This window comes from Denticeps clupeoides, chromosome 12 (assembly GCF_900700375.1).
Source record: "Denticeps clupeoides chromosome 12, fDenClu1.1, whole genome shotgun sequence".
In the NCBI taxonomy this organism is placed as follows: Eukaryota; Metazoa; Chordata; class Actinopteri; order Clupeiformes; family Denticipitidae; genus Denticeps; species Denticeps clupeoides.
The window spans coordinates 1-14,065 of NC_041718.1; the positions used below are offsets into that span (position 1 = coordinate 1).

Genomic DNA, 14,065 nt, shown 5'->3' on the forward strand with positions numbered 1-14,065 from the left:
TCAGCTGGTTTGTCTGTACACAAACTCTGCTTGAAAATCTTGAACTTTAACAAAAGGGCTTTGAAAACATTACAAAGTGCGAAAACCTCCCGCTTACTGTCAATTATGATGGAGAAAAGGCAAAAAGTTGGAGTGGTAAGCTTTTATTTGCAATAAAAGCAAATAAAGTGCACACCTTCTAGAGGCAATGCAATACTGGGTCGATGAATGGAGCGGATGGAGCAGGCCCTATTGCCGACTCCCTGTTCTAAAAAGTCCGCTTAATATGACGTATCAGATATTAAACTGACATCATGGTGCGTAGCACCTTAAGGCCGAGGGCTGGAAAACCCCACCTAATCGATTCAGCTCCACCCCACTCCATAGCCAAGCCTGTGAATGATCGTTGTAGAGCACGCACAGAAAAAGAAACCTGAAGAGAAGTTAAAAAAAAGAAAAAAAGGCGGGAAAACATATCAAAGAAAGAAAATACTCCATAACTTACTTTAAAAAAAGTTAACAAAGTGATGTAAATACTTTCATTTTAAAAGTTTTACAATAGTTAAAGCTTACAGCACCTGGCATTCCCACGTAGTCTCCCATCCAAGTAGTAACCAGGCCCAAGCCTTCTTAGCTTCTGAGATCAGACAAGATTGGGCATTCTTCAGCTGGTTTGTCTGTACACAAACTCTGCTTGAAAATCTTGAACTTTAAACAAAAGGGCTTTGAAAACATTACAAAGTGCGAAAACTCCCGCTTTACTGTCAAATTATCATGGAGAAAAGGCAAAAAGTTGGAGTGGTAAGCTTTTATTTGCAATACAACAAATAAAGTGCACACCTTCTAGAGGCAATGCAATACTGGGTCGATGAATGGAGCGGATGGAGCAGGCCCTATTGCCGACTCCCTGTTCTAAAAAGTCCGCTTAATATGACGTATCAGATATTAAACTGACATCAGGGTGCGTAGCACCTTAAGGCCGAGGGCTGGAAAACCCCACCTAATCGATTCAGCTCCACCCCACTCCATAGCCAAGCCTGTGAATGATCGTTGTAGAGCACGCACAGAAAAAGAAACCTGAAGGGAAGTTAAAAAAAAAAAGAAAAAGAAAAAAGGCGGGAAAACATATCAAAGAAAGAAAATACTCCATAACTTACTTTAAAAAAAAGTTAACAAAGTGATGTAAATACTTTCATTTTAAAAGTTTTACAATAGTTAAAGCTTACAGCACCTGGCATTCCCACGTAGTCTCCCATCCAAGTAGTAACCAGGCCCAAGCCTTCTTAGCTTCTGAGATCAGACAAGATTGGGCAATCTTGAGCTGGCATGTCCGTAAGCAAACTCTGCTTGAAAATCTTGGACTTTAAACAAAAGGGCTTTGAAAACATTACAAAGTGCGAAAACTCCCGCTTTACTGTCAAATTATGATGGAGAAAAGGCAAAAAAAGCTAACAAAGCCATGTAAATACTTTCATTTTAAAAGTTTTTCAATAGTTAAAGCTTACAGCACCTGGTATTCCCAGGTAGTCTCCCATCCAAGTACTAACCAGGCCCAAGCCTTCTTAGCTTCTGAGATCAGACAAGATTGGGCATTCTTCAGCTGGTTTGTCCGTACACAAACTCTGCTTGAAAATCTTGAACTTTAAACCAAAGGGGCTTGAACACATATCAAAGAGTGAAAACTCCCGCTTTACTGTCAAATTATGATGGAGAAAAGGCAAAAAAAGCTAACAAAGCCATGTAAATACTTTCATTTTAAAAGTTTTTCAATAGTTAAAGCTTACAGCACCTGGTATTCCCAGGTAGTCTCCCATCCAAGTACTAACCAGGCCCAAGCCTTCTTAGCTTCTGAGATCAGACAAGATTGGGCATTCTTCAGCTGGTTTGTCTGTACACAAACTCTGCTTGAAAATCTTGAACTTTAAGCCAAAGGGGCTTGAAAACATATCAAAGAGTGAAAACTCCCGCTTTACTGTCAAATTATCATGGAGAAAAGGCAAAAAGTTGGAGTGGTAAGCTTTTATTTGCAATACAACAAATAAAGTGCACACCTTCTAGAGGCAATGCAATACTGGGTCGATGAATGGAGCGGATGGAGCAGGCCCTATTGCCGACTCCCTGTTCTAAAAAGTCCGCTTAATATGACGTATCAGATATTAAACTGACATCAGGGTGCGTAGCACCTTAAGGCCGAGGGCTGGAAAACCCCACCTAATCGATTCAGCTCCACCCCACTCCATAGCCAAGCCTGTGAATGATCGTTGTAGAGCACGCACAGAAAAAGAAACCTGAAGAGAAGTTTAAAAAAAAAAAAAAAAGAAAAAAGGCGGGAAAACATATCAAAGAAAGAAAATACTCCATAACTTACTTTAAAAAAAAGTTAACAAAGTGATGTAAATACTTTCATTTTAAAAGTTTTACAATAGTTAAAGCTTACAGCACCTGGCATTCCCACGTAGTCTCCCATCCAAGTAGTAACCAGGCCCAAGCCTTCTTAGCTTCTGAGATCAGACAAGATTGGGCAATCTTGAGCTGGCATGTCCGTAAGCAAACTCTGCTTGAAAATCTTGGACTTTAAACAAAAGGGCTTTGAAAACATTACAAAGTGCGAAAACTCCCGCTTTACTGTCAAATTATGATGGAGAAAAGGCAAAAAAAGCTAACAAAGCCATGTAAATACTTTCATTTTAAAAGTTTTTCAATAGTTAAAGCACCTGGTATTCCCAGGTAGTCTCCCATCCAAGTACTAACCAGGCCCAAGCCTTCTTAGCTTCTGAGATCAGACAAGATTGGGCATTCTTCAGCTGGTTTGTCCGTACACAAACTCTGCTTGAAAATCTTGAACTTTAAACCAAAGGGGCTTGAACACATATCAAAGAGTGAAAACTCCCGCTTTACTGTCAAATTATGATGGAGAAAAGGCAAAAAAAGCTAACAAAGCCATGTAAATACTTTCATTTTAAAAGTTTTTCAATAGTTAAAGCTTACAGCACCTGGTATTCCCAGGTAGTCTCCCATCCAAGTACTAACCAGGCCCAAGCCTTCTTAGCTTCTGAGATCAGACAAGATTGGGCATTCTTCAGCTGGTTTGTCTGTACACAAACTCTGCTTGAAAATCTTGAACTTTAAGCCAAAGGGGCTTGAAAACATATCAAAGAGTGAAAACTCCCGCTTTACTGTCAAATTATCATGGAGAAAAGGCAAAAAGTTGGAGTGGTAAGCTTTTATTTGCAATACAACAAATAAAGTGCACACCTTCTAGAGGCAATGCAATACTGGGTCGATGAATGGAGCGGATGGAGCAGGCCCTATTGCCGACTCCCTGTTCTAAAAAGTCCGCTTAATATGACGTATCAGATATTAAACTGACATCAGGGTGCGTAGCACCTTAAGGCCGAGGGCTGGAAAACCCCACCTAATCGATTCAGCTCCACCCCACTCCATAGCCAAGCCTGTGAATGATCGTTGTAGAGCACGCACAGAAAAAGAAACCTGAAGAGAAGTTTAAAAAAAAAAAAAAAAGAAAAAAGGCGGGAAAACATATCAAAGAAAGAAAATACTCCATAACTTACTTTAAAAAAAAGTTAACAAAGTGATGTAAATACTTTCATTTTAAAAGTTTTACAATAGTTAAAGCTTACAGCACCTGGCATTCCCACGTAGTCTCCCATCCAAGTAGTAACCAGGCCCAAGCCTTCTTAGCTTCTGAGATCAGACAAGATTGGGCAATCTTGAGCTGGCATGTCCGTAAGCAAACTCTGCTTGAAAATCTTGGACTTTAAACAAAAGGGCTTTGAAAACATTACAAAGTGCGAAAACTCCCGCTTTACTGTCAAATTATGATGGAGAAAAGGCAAAAAAAGCTAACAAAGCCATGTAAATACTTTCATTTTAAAAGTTTTTCAATAGTTAAAGCACCTGGTATTCCCAGGTAGTCTCCCATCCAAGTACTAACCAGGCCCAAGCCTTCTTAGCTTCTGAGATCAGACAAGATTGGGCATTCTTCAGCTGGTTTGTCCGTACACAAACTCTGCTTGAAAATCTTGAACTTTAAACCAAAGGGGCTTGAACACATATCAAAGAGTGAAAACTCCCGCTTTACTGTCAAATTATGATGGAGAAAAGGCAAAAAAAAGCTAACAAAGCCATGTAAATACTTTCATTTTAAAAGTTTTTCAATAGTTAAAGCTTACAGCACCTGGTATTCCCAGGTAGTCTCCCATCCAAGTACTAACCAGGCCCAAGCCTTCTTAGCTTCTGAGATCAGACAAGATTGGGCATTCTTCAGCTGGTTTGTCTGTACACAAACTCTGCTTGAAAATCTTGAACTTTAAGCCAAAGGGGCTTGAAAACATATCAAAGAGTGAAAACTCCCGCTTTACTGTCAAATTATCATGGAGAAAAGGCAAAAAGTTGGAGTGGTAAGCTTTTATTTGCAATACAACAAATAAAGTGCACACCTTCTAGAGGCAATGCAATACTGGGTCGATGAATGGAGCGGATGGAGCAGGCCCTATTGCCGACTCCCTGTTCTAAAAAGTCCGCTTAATATGACGTATCAGATATTAAACTGACATCAGGGTGCGTAGCACCTTAAGGCCGAGGGCTGGAAAACCCCACCTAATCGATTCAGCTCCACCCCACTCCATAGCCAAGCCTGTGAATGATCGTTGTAGAGCACGCACAGAAAAAGAAACCTGAAGAGAAGTTTAAAAAAAAAAAAAAAAGAAAAAAGGCGGGAAAACATATCAAAGAAAGAAAATACTCCATAACTTACTTTAAAAAAAAGTTAACAAAGTGATGTAAATACTTTCATTTTAAAAGTTTTACAATAGTTAAAGCTTACAGCACCTGGCATTCCCACGTAGTCTCCCATCCAAGTAGTAACCAGGCCCAAGCCTTCTTAGCTTCTGAGATCAGACAAGATTGGGCAATCTTGAGCTGGCATGTCCGTAAGCAAACTCTGCTTGAAAATCTTGGACTTTAAACAAAAGGGCTTTGAAAACATTACAAAGTGCGAAAACTCCCGCTTTACTGTCAAATTATGATGGAGAAAAGGCAAAAAAAGCTAACAAAGCCATGTAAATACTTTCATTTTAAAAGTTTTTCAATAGTTAAAGCTTACAGCACCTGGTATTCCCAGGTAGTCTCCCATCCAAGTACTAACCAGGCCCAAGCCTTCTTAGCTTCGGAGATCAGACAAGATTGTGATGGGTGGTAGTAGGGTGGTAGTAGCCTAGTGGGTAACACACTCGCCTATGAACCAGAAGACCCGGGTTCGAATCCCGCTTACTACCATTGTGTCCCTGAGCAAGACACTTAACCCTAAATTGCTCCAGGGAGACTGTCTCTGTAACTACTGATTGTAAGTTGCTCTGGATAAGGGCGTCTGATAAATGCCAAATGCCATAAATGATTGGGCATTCTTCAGCTGGTTTGTCCGTACACAAACTCTGCTTGAAAATCTTGAACTTTAAACCAAAGGGGCTTGAACACATATCAAAGAGTGAAAACTCCTGCTTACTGTCAAATTATGATGGAGAAAAGGCAAAAAAAGCTAACAAAGCCATGTAAATACTTTCATTTTAAAAGTTTTTCAATAGTTAAAGCTTACAGCACCTGGTATTCCCAGGTAGTCTCCCATCCAAGTACTAACCAGGCCCAAGCCTTCTTAGCTTCTGAGATCAGACAAGATTGGGCATTCTTCAGCTGGTTTGTCTGTACACAAACTCTGCTTGAAAATCTTGAACTTTAAGCCAAAGGGGCTTGAAAACATATCAAAGAGTGAAAACTCCCGCTTTACTGTCAAATTATCATGGAGAAAAGGCAAAAAGTTGGAGTGGTAAGCTTTTATTTGCAATACAACAAATAAAGTGCACACCTTCTAGAGGCAATGCAATACTGGGTCGATGAATGGAGCGGATGGAGCAGGCCCTATTGCCGACTCCCTGTTCTAAAAAGTCCGCTTAATATGACGTATCAGATATTAAACTGACATCAGGGTGCGTAGCACCTTAAGGCCGAGGGCTGGAAAACCCCACCTAATCGATTCAGCTCCACCCCACTCCATAGCCAAGCCTGTGAATGATCGTTGTAGAGCACGCACAGAAAAAGAAACCTGAAGAGAAGTTTAAAAAAAAAAAAAAAAAAAAAAAGAAAAAAGGCGGGAAAACATATCAAAGAAAGAAAATACTCCATAACTTACTTAAAAAAAAAGTTAACAAAGTGATGTAAATACTTTCATTTTAAAAGTTTTACAATAGTTAAAGCTTACAGCACCTGGCATTCCCACGTAGTCTCCCATCCAAGTAGTAACCAGGCCAAGCCTTCTTAGCTTCTGAGATCAGACAAGATTGGGCAATCTTGAGCTGGCATGTCCGTAAGCAAACTCTGCTTGAAAATCTTGGACTTTAAACAAAAGGGCTTTGAAAACATTACAAAGTGCGAAAACTCCCGCTTTACTGTCAAATTATGATGGAGAAAAGGCAAAAAAAGCTAACAAAGCCATGTAAATACTTTCATTTTAAAAGTTTTTCAATAGTTAAAGCTTAAGCTCCTGGTATTCTCAGGAAGTCTCCCATCCAAGTACTAACCAGGCCCAAGCCTTCTTAGCTTCTGAGATCAGACAAGATTGGGCATTCTTCAGCTGGTTTGTCTGTACACAAACTCTGCTTGAAAATCTTGAACTTTAAGCCAAAGGGGCTTGAAAACATATCAAAGAGTGAAAACTCCCGCTTTACTGTCAAATTATCATGGAGAAAAGGCAAAAAGTTGGAGTGGTAAGCTTTTATTTGCAATACAACAAATAAAGTGCACACCTTCTAGAGGCAATGCAATACTGGGTCGATGAATGAAGCGGATGGAGCAGGCCATATTGCCGACTCCCTGTTCTAAAAATCCACTTAATATGACGTATCAGATATTAAACTGACATCAGGGTGCGTAGCACCTTAAGGCCGAGGGCTGGAAAACCCCACCTAATCGATTCAGCTCCACCCCACTCCATAGCCAAGCCTGTGAATGATCGTTGTAGAGCACGCACAGAAAAAGAAACCTGAAGAGAAGTTTAAAAAAAAAAAAAAAAAAAAGAAAAAAGGCGGGAAAACATATCAAAGAAAGAAAATACTTCATAACTTACTTTAAAAAAAAGTTAACAAAGTGATGTAAATACTTTCATTTTAAAAGTTTTACAATAGTTAAAGCTTACAGCACCTGGCATTCCCAGGTAGTCTCCCATCCAAGTACTAACCAGGTCCAAGCCTTCTTAGCTTCTGAGATCAGACAAGATTGGGCATTCTTATCCTGATTTGTCTGTACACAAACTCTGCTTGAAAATCTTGAACTTTAAACCAAAGGGGCTTGAACACATATCAAAGAGTTAAAACTCCCGCTTTACTGTCAAATTATGATGGAGAAAAGGCAAAAAAAGCTAACAAAGCCATGTAAACACTTTCATTTTAAAAGTTTTTCAATAGTTAAAGCTTACAGCACCTGGTATTCCCAGGTAGTCTCCCATCCAAGTACTAACCAGGCCCAAGCCTTCTTAGCTTCTGAGATCAGACAAGATTGGGTATTCTTCAGCTGCTTTGTCTGTACACAAACTCTGCTTGAAAATCTTGAACTTTAAGCCAAAGGGGCTTGAAAACATATCAAAGAGTGAAAACTCCCGCTTTACTGTCAAATTATCATGGAGAAAAGGCAAAAAGTTGGAGTGGTAAGCTTTTATTTGCAATACAACAAATAAAGTGCACACCTTCTAGAGGCAATGCAATACTGGGTCGATGAATGGAGCGAATGGAGCAGGCCATATTGCCGACTCCCTGTTCTAAAAATCCGCTTAATATGACGTATCAGATATTAAACTGACATCAGGGTGCGTAGCACCTTAAGGCCGAGGGCTGGAAAACCCCACCTAATCGATTCAGCTCCACCCCACTCCATAGCCAAGCCTGTGAATGATTGTTGTAGAGCACGCACAGAAAAAGAAACCTGAAGAGAAGTTTAAAAAAAAAAAAAAAAAAAAAAGAAAAAAGGCGGGAATACATATCAAAGAAAGAAAATACTCCATAACTTACTTTAAAATAATATTAACAATGTGATGTAAATACTTTCATTTTAAAAGTTTTACAATAGTTAAAGCTTACAGCACCTGGCATTCCCACGTAGTCTCCCATCCAAGTAGTAACCAGGCCCAAGCCTTCTTAGCTTCTGAGATCAGACAAGATTGGGCAATCTTGAGCTGGCATGTCCGTAAGCAAACTCTGCTTGAAAATCTTGGACTTTAAACAAAAGGGCTTTGAAAACATTACAAAGTGCAAAAACTCCCGCTTTACTGTCAAATTATGATGGAGAAAAGGCAAAAAAAGCTAACAAAGCCATGTAAATACTTTAATTTTAAAAGTTTTTCAATAATTAATACTATACCTGGTATTCCCACGTAGTCTCCCATCCAAGTACTAACCAGGCCCAAGCTTTCTTAGCTTCTGAGATCAGAGAAGATTGGGCAATCTTGAGCTGCTATGTCCGTAAGCAAACTCTGCTTGAAAATCTTGGACTTTAAACAAAAGGGCTTTGAAAACATTACAAAGTGCGAAAACTCCCGCTTTACTGTCAAATTATGATGGAGAAAAGGCAAAAAAAGCTAACAAAGCCATGTAAATACTTTCATTTTAAAAGTTTTTCAATAGTTAATGCTTACAGCACCTGGTATTCCCAGGTAGTCTCCCATCCAAGTACTAACCAGGCCCAAGCCTTCTTAGCTTCTGAGATCAGACAAGATTGGGCATTCTTCAGCTGGTTTGTCTGTACACAAACTCTGCTTGAAAATCTTGAACTTTAAGCCAAAGGGGCTTGAAAACATATCAAAGAGTGAAAACTCCTGCTTTACTGTCAAATTATCATGGAGAAAAGGCAAAAAGTTAGAGTGGTAAGCTTTTATTTGCAATACAACAAATAAAGTGCACACCTTCTAGAGGCAATACAATACTGGGTCGATGAATGGAGCGGATGGAGCAGGCCCTATTGTCGACTCCCTGTTTTAAAAATCCGCTTAATATGACGTATCAGATATTAAACTGACATCAGGGTGCGTAGCACCTTAAGGCCGAGGGCTGGAAAACCCCACCTAATCGATTCAGCTCCACCCCACTCCATAGCCAAGCCTGTGAATGATCGTTGTAGAGCACGCACAGAAAAAGAAACCTGAAGAGAAGTTTTAAAAAAAAAAAAAAAAAAAAAAGAAAAAAGGCGGGAAAACATATCAAAGAAAGAAAATACTCCATAACTTACTTTAAAAAAAAGTTAACAAAGTGATGTAAATACTTTCATTTTAAAATTTTTACAATAGTTAAAGCTTACAGCACCTGGCATTCCCACAGTAGTCTCCCATCCAAGTACTAACCAGGCCCAAGCCTTCTTAGATTCTGAGCTCAGACAAGATTGGGCAATCTTGAGCTGGCATGTCCATAAGCAAACTCTGCTTGAAAATCTTGGACTTTAAACAAAGGGGCTTGAAAACATATCAAAGAGTGAAAACTCCCGCTTTACTGTCAAATTATGATGGAGAAAAGGCAAAAAAAGCTAACAAAGCCATGTAAATACTTTCATTTTAAAAGTTTTTCAATAGTTAAAGCTTACAGCACCTGGTATTCCCAGGTAGTCTCCCATCCAAGTACTAACCAGGCCCAAGCCTTCTTAGCTTCTGAGATCAGACAAGATTGGGCATTCTTCAGCTGGTTTGTCCGTACACAAACTCTGCTTGAAAATCTTGAACTTTAAAGCCAAAGGGGCTTGAACACATATCAAAGAGTGAAAACTCCCGCTTTACTGTCAAATTATCATGGAGAAAAGGCAAAAAGTTGGAGTGGTAAGCTTTTATTTGCAATACAACAAATAAAGTGCACACCTTCTAGAGGCAATGCAATACTGGGTCGATGAATGGAGCGAATGGAGCAGGCCATATTGCCGACTCCCTGTTCTAAAAATCCGCTTAATATGACGTATCAGATATTAAACTGACATCAGGGTGCGTAGCACCTTAAGGCCGAGGGCTGGAAAACCCCACCTAATCGATTCAGCTCCACCCCACTCCATAGCCAAGCCTGTGAATGATTGTTGTAGAGCACGCACAGAAAAAGAAACCTGAAGAGAAGTTTAAAAAAAAAAAAAAAAAAAAAAGAAAAAAGGCGGGAATACATATCAAAGAAAGAAAATACTCCATAACTTACTTTAAAATAATATTAACAATGTGATGTAAATACTTTCATTTTAAAAGTTTTACAATAGTTAAAGCTTACAGCACCTGGCATTCCCACGTAGTCTCCCATCCAAGTAGTAACCAGGCCCAAGCCTTCTTAGCTTCTGAGATCAGACAAGATTGGGCAATCTTGAGCTGGCATGTCCGTAAGCAAACTCTGCTTGAAAATCTTGGACTTTAAACAAAAGGGCTTTGAAAACATTACAAAGTGCAAAAACTCCCGCTTTACTGTCAAATTATGATGGAGAAAAGGCAAAAAAAGCTAACAAAGCCATGTAAATACTTTAATTTTAAAAGTTTTTCAATAATTAATACTATACCTGGTATTCCCACGTAGTCTCCCATCCAAGTACTAACCAGGCCCAAGCTTTCTTAGCTTCTGAGATCAGAGAAGATTGGGCAATCTTGAGCTACTATGTCCGTAAGCAAACTCTGCTTGAAAATCTTGGACTTTAAACAAAAGGGCTTTGAAAACATTACAAAGTGCGAAAACTCCCGCTTTACTGTCAAATTATGATGGAGAAAAGGCAAAAAAAGCTAACAAGGCCATGTAAATACTTTCATTTTAAAAGTTTTTCAATAGTTAATGCTTACAGCACCTGGTATTCCCAGGTAGTCTCCCATCCAAGTACTAACCAGGCCCAAGCCTTCTTAGCTTCTGAGATCAGACAAGATTGGGCATTCTTCAGCTGGTTTGTCTGTACACAAACTCTGCTTGAAAATCTTGAACTTTAAGCCAAAGGGGCTTGAAAACATATCAAAGAGTGAAAACTCCTGCTTTACTGTCAAATTATCATGGAGAAAAGGCAAAAAGTTAGAGTGGTAAGCTTTTATTTGCAATACAACAAATAAAGTGCACACCTTCTAGAGGCAATACAATACTGGGTCGATGAATGGAGAGGATGGAGCAGGCCCTATTGTCGACTCCCTGTTTTAAAAATCCGCTTAATATGACGTATCAGATATTAAACTGACATCAGGGTGCGTAGCACCTTAAGGCCGAGGGCTGGAAAACCCCACCTAATCGATTCAGCTCCACCCCACTCCATAGCCAAGCCTGTGAATGATCGTTGTAGAGCACGCACAGAAAAAGAAACCTGAAGAGAAGTTTTAAAAAAAAAAAAAAAAAAAAAAGAAAAAAGGCGGGAAAACATATCAAAGAAAGAAAATACTCCATAACTTACTTTAAAAAAAAGTTAACAAAGTGATGTAAATACTTTCATTTTAAAATTTTTACAATAGTTAAAGCTTACAGCACCTGGCATTCCCACATAGTCTCCCATCCAAGTACTAACCAGGCCCAAGCCTTCTTAGATTCTGAGCTCAGACAAGATTGGGCAATCTTGAGCTGGCATGTCCATAAGCAAACTCTGCTTGAAAATCTTGGACTTTAAACAAAGGGGCTTGAAAACATATCAAAGAGTGAAAACTCCCGCTTTACTGTCAAATTATGATGGAGAAAAGGCAAAAAAAGCTAACAAAGCCATGTAAATACTTTCATTTTAAAAGTTTTTCAATAGTTAAAGCTTACAGCACCTGGTATTCCCAGGTAGTCTCCCATCCAAGGACTAACCAGGCCCAAGCCTTCTTAGCTTCTGAGATCAGACAAGATTTGGCATTCTTCAGCTGGTTTGTCCGTACACAAACTCTGCTTGAAAATCTTGAACTTTAAACCAAAGGGGCTTGAACACATATCAAAGAGTGAAAACTCCCGCTTTACTGTCAAATTATGATGGAGAAAGGGCAAAAAAAGCTAACAAAGCCATGTAAATACTTTCATTTTAAAAGTTTTTCAATAGTTAAAGCTTACAGCACCTGGTATTCCCAGGTAGTGTCCCATCCAAGTACTAACCAGGCCCAAGCCTTCTTAGCTTCTGAGATCAGACAAGATTGGGCATTCTTCAGCTGGTTTGTCTGTACACAAACTCTGCTTGAAAATCTTGAATTTTAAGCTAAAGGGGCTTGAAAACATATCAAAGAGTGAAAACTCCCGCTTTACTGTCAAATTATCATGGAGAAAAGGCAAAAATTTGGAGTGGTAAGCTTTTATTTGCAATACAACAAATAAAGTGCACATCTTCTAGAGGCAATGCAATACTGGGTCGATGAATGGAGCGGATGGAGCAGGCCATATTGCCGACTCCCTGTTCTAAAAATCCGCTTAATATGACGTATCAGATATTAAACTGACATCAGGGTGCATAGCACCTTAAGGCCGAGGGCTGGAAAACCCCACCTAATCGATTCAGCATCACCCCACTCCATAGCCAAGCCTGTGAATGATCGTTGTAGAGCACGTACAGAAAAAGAAACCTAAGAGAAGTTTAAAAAAAAAAAAAAAAAAAAAAAAAAGGCGGGAAAACATATCAAAGAAAGAAAATACTCCATAACTTACTTTAAAAAAAAGTTAACAAAGTGATGTAAATACTTTCATTTTAAAAGTTTTACAATAGTTAAAGCTTACAGCACCTGGCATTCCCACGTAGTCTCCCATCCAAGTACTAACCAGGCCCAAGCCTTCTTAGCTTCTGAGATCAGACAAGATTGGGCAATCTTGAGCTGGCATGTCCGTAAGCAAACTCTGCTTGAAAATCTTGGACTTTAAACCAAAAAGGGCTTTGAAAACATTACAAAGTGCGAAAACTCCCGCTTTACTGGCAAACTATGATGGAGAAAAGGCAAAAAAAGCTAACAAAGCCATGTAAATACTTTCATTTTAAAAGTTTTTCAATAGTTAAAGCTTAAAGCACCTGGTATTCCCAGGTAGTCTCCCATTCAAGTACTAACCAGGCCCAAGCCTTCTTAGCTTCTGAGATCAGACAAGATTGGGCATTCTTCAGCTGGTTTGTCCGTACACAAACTCTGCTTGAAAATCTTGAACTTTAAACCAAAGGGGCTTGAACACATATCAAAGAGTGAAAACTCCCGCTTTACTGTCAAATTATGATGGAGAAAAGGCAAAAAAATCTAACAAAGCCATGTAAATACTTTCATTTTAAAAGTTTTTCAATAGTTAAAGCTTACAGCACCTGGTATTCCCAGGTAGTCTCCCATCCAAGTACTAACCAGGCCCAAGCCTTCTTAGCTTCTGAGATCAGACAAGATTGGGCATTCTTCAGCTGGTTTGTCTGTACACAAACTCTGCTTGAAAATCTTGAACTTTAAGCCAAAGGGGCTTGAAAACATATCAAAGAGTGAAAACTCCCGCTTTACTGTCAAATTATCATGGAGAAAAGGCAAAAAGTTGGAGTGGTAAGCTTTTATTTGCAATACAACAAATAAAGTGCACACCTTCTAGAGGCAATGCAATACTGGGTCGATGAATGGAGCGGATGGAGCAGGCCCTATTGCCGACTCCCTGTTCTAAAAATCCGCTTAATATGACGTATCAGATATTAAACTGACATCAGGGTGCGTAGCACCTTAAGGCCGAGGGCTGGAAAACCCCACCTAATCGATTCAGCTCCACCCCACTCCATAGCCAAGCCTGTGAATGATCGTTGTAGAGCACGCACAGAAAAAGAAACCTGAAGAGAAGAAAAAAAAAAAAAAAAAAAAAAAAAGAAAAAAGGCGGGAAAACATATCAAAGAAAGAAAATACTCCATAACTTACTTTAAAAAAATGTTAACAAAGTGATGTAAATACTTTCATTTTAAAAGTTTTACAATAGTTAAAGCTTACAGCACCTGGCATTCCCACGTAGTCTCCCATCCAAGTACTAACCAGGCCCAAGCCTTCTTAGCTTCTGAGATCAGACAAGATTGGGCAATCTTGAGCTGGCATGTCCGTAAGCAAACTCTGCTTGAAAATCTTGGACTTTAAACCAAAAA

At 39.3% G+C, this 14,065-nt stretch overlaps 18 pseudogenes; all 18 read right to left on the reverse strand.

Annotated features, from left to right (window-relative positions):
* Positions 1–1,198: 1,198 nt before the first annotated feature.
* On the reverse strand, positions 1,199–1,317 carry LOC114801464 (uncharacterized; annotated as a pseudogene).
* A 160-nt stretch (positions 1,318–1,477) lies between these two features.
* On the reverse strand, positions 1,478–1,596 carry LOC114801438 (uncharacterized; annotated as a pseudogene).
* A 160-nt stretch (positions 1,597–1,756) lies between these two features.
* LOC114801442 (uncharacterized) lies at positions 1,757–1,875 on the reverse strand (annotated as a pseudogene).
* A 534-nt stretch (positions 1,876–2,409) lies between these two features.
* Positions 2,410–2,528, reverse strand: LOC114801465 (uncharacterized; annotated as a pseudogene).
* Positions 2,529–2,960: 432 nt separating this feature from the next.
* LOC114801443 (uncharacterized) lies at positions 2,961–3,079 on the reverse strand (annotated as a pseudogene).
* A 534-nt stretch (positions 3,080–3,613) lies between these two features.
* LOC114801466 (uncharacterized) lies at positions 3,614–3,732 on the reverse strand (annotated as a pseudogene).
* A 433-nt stretch (positions 3,733–4,165) lies between these two features.
* Positions 4,166–4,284, reverse strand: LOC114801444 (uncharacterized; annotated as a pseudogene).
* A 534-nt stretch (positions 4,285–4,818) lies between these two features.
* On the reverse strand, positions 4,819–4,937 carry LOC114801467 (uncharacterized; annotated as a pseudogene).
* Positions 4,938–5,586: 649 nt separating this feature from the next.
* Positions 5,587–5,705, reverse strand: LOC114801445 (uncharacterized; annotated as a pseudogene).
* A 2,411-nt stretch (positions 5,706–8,116) lies between these two features.
* LOC114801468 (uncharacterized) lies at positions 8,117–8,235 on the reverse strand (annotated as a pseudogene).
* Positions 8,236–8,670: 435 nt separating this feature from the next.
* LOC114801455 (uncharacterized) lies at positions 8,671–8,789 on the reverse strand (annotated as a pseudogene).
* An 819-nt stretch (positions 8,790–9,608) lies between these two features.
* LOC114801440 (uncharacterized) lies at positions 9,609–9,727 on the reverse strand (annotated as a pseudogene).
* A 540-nt stretch (positions 9,728–10,267) lies between these two features.
* On the reverse strand, positions 10,268–10,386 carry LOC114801469 (uncharacterized; annotated as a pseudogene).
* A 435-nt stretch (positions 10,387–10,821) lies between these two features.
* LOC114801456 (uncharacterized) lies at positions 10,822–10,940 on the reverse strand (annotated as a pseudogene).
* Positions 10,941–12,037: 1,097 nt separating this feature from the next.
* Positions 12,038–12,156, reverse strand: LOC114801474 (uncharacterized; annotated as a pseudogene).
* A 535-nt stretch (positions 12,157–12,691) lies between these two features.
* Positions 12,692–12,810, reverse strand: LOC114801432 (uncharacterized; annotated as a pseudogene).
* A 441-nt stretch (positions 12,811–13,251) lies between these two features.
* On the reverse strand, positions 13,252–13,370 carry LOC114801446 (uncharacterized; annotated as a pseudogene).
* A 539-nt stretch (positions 13,371–13,909) lies between these two features.
* LOC114801433 (uncharacterized) lies at positions 13,910–14,028 on the reverse strand (annotated as a pseudogene).
* Positions 14,029–14,065: the final 37 nt, after the last annotated feature.